General features: G+C 39.6%; 1 pseudogene; it reads left to right on the top strand.

Annotated features, from left to right (window-relative positions):
* Positions 1-277: 277 nt before the first annotated feature.
* LOC148202364 (pentatricopeptide repeat-containing protein At4g14820 pseudogene) lies at positions 278-1,564 on the top strand (annotated as a pseudogene).
* The last annotated feature ends 240 nt before the right edge of the window (positions 1,565-1,804 follow it).

Genomic DNA, 1,804 nt, shown 5'->3' with positions numbered 1-1,804 from the left:
AGCATAATATATTAGGATCCCCTGATTAATTGGGAGGTTACAGTAACTTGGTGTTATTTGATTCTTTCCGAGTCAGAGTGGGTGAGCGGTGGCTGACTTAGTGCAGATTTGGTAACAGGAAACCTAGGTTAATCTGGTTTGGAGAGGTATGATAAGGGGAGAGAGGTTTTATGGTTCGGGAACGAGAATTCCCTGTTGTTTTACTGCAGAATCGCTAAAGGAAATAGGTGTACTGAGCTTGTGACAAAACCACTCGCTAACCAAAGAGGAAGGAACAATGCACCTAAGCGACGAAGGAACAACGGTGCCAGCGGAAAAACGAGAGCTTTGGAGAAATGGCGCACAGAAAGCACTTCAATGGCGTAGAGAGAGACGACTTCCTCCAAAGACACTGGTGGACCCAAGCGACGGAAGAACAACGGTGGACAGAGACACCACTTCAATGACAGAGAGAGTTTCAAAGGAAGGAACTTCAATGACGGAGATAGAGTTTTGAAGGATATTTCGGTGAAGGGGGAGAGAAAGTTTCGAAAAGGGGGAGAGAGAGTTTCAGAGGGGGAAAGAGAGTTTCGAAAAAGAGGAAAGAGACTTTTGCAGGGTTTCTGAAAAGCGCCAAAAAGTTTCTGAAAATTATTCCAAAAATGCCCTCCAAAACAAAATGAATCTTTAAACAAAATTTAATAAAAACAACCAATGACAGTGAGACACGTGTTGTTGTCAAATTGTTGTCAAAAATCTATTGTTGAAGAAACGTTTTCCTATACTTTATGCATGCAGTCATGCAGGCTTGGTTGAGGAGGGCGAGAAATTCTTTTCCTCCATGATCAATGACCACAACATTTCTCCCCAACGTGAACATTATGGTTGCATGGTAGACCTATATTGCAGAGCCAAACTCTTGAGAAAAGCATTGGAGCTTATTGAGACTATGCCTTTTCCGCCAAATGTTATCATCTGGGGATCCCTAATGTCTGCTTGTCAAAATCACGGTGAGCTTGAATTAGGGGAATTTGCTGCAAAACGAGTACTTGAGTTAGAGCCTGATCATGATGGGGCCCTTGTAGTTTTGTCAAATATTTATGCCCAAGAAAAACGGTGGGATAATGTCGGACTGGTCAGGAAATTAATGAGTCATAAAGGTATCTCAAAGGAGAAGGCATGTAGTAGGATTGAACTAAATAACGAGGTGCATGTGTTTATGATGGCAGATAGATATCATAAGCAATCAGATGAAATATATAAAAAGTTAGATGAGATAGTGAGTCAACTGAAACTAGTTGGTTACACACCAAGCTCTTCGGGAATTTTGGTTGATTTGGAAGAGGAAGAAAAAAAAGAAATAGTTCTCTGGCATAGCGAAAAATTAGCACTGTGCTACGGCCTAATTGGTGAGAGAAAAGAATCATCATGCATTCGTATAATTAAAAATCTTAGAATTTGTGAGGATTGTCATTCCTTTATGAAACTGGTCTCAAAGGAGTACCGAATAGAGATTGTTATGAGAGACAGGACTAGGTTTCACCATTTTAGTGGTGGAATTTGTTCTTGTAGAGACTATTGGTGAATTATTCCAATCTGTAAATTGAATTAAACTGGCATATCCTCATTTTGGGCCTTCCCTGTATATGCCAGGGCATGTACTTCAGCTTGGCAAGGGTTAACTACTATAAAGTTGATCATCATTCCTAATTTTGTTTAAAATTACCATAAATTCATTTTCTTTTGGTTGAACACCGCTCATTTGGCAGTAAATAATTGAAAATTTTGACCATGTTACTTTACAGATACCATATCTATAGTAGTA

The sequence above is a fragment of the Vigna umbellata genome, chromosome 3, assembly GCF_029865625.1.
Source record: "Vigna umbellata cultivar VRB3 chromosome 3, Vumbellata_1.0, whole genome shotgun sequence".
NCBI lineage: Eukaryota > Viridiplantae > Streptophyta > Magnoliopsida > Fabales > Fabaceae > Vigna > Vigna umbellata.
This window is presented reverse-complemented; position numbering and strand designations above follow the sequence as displayed.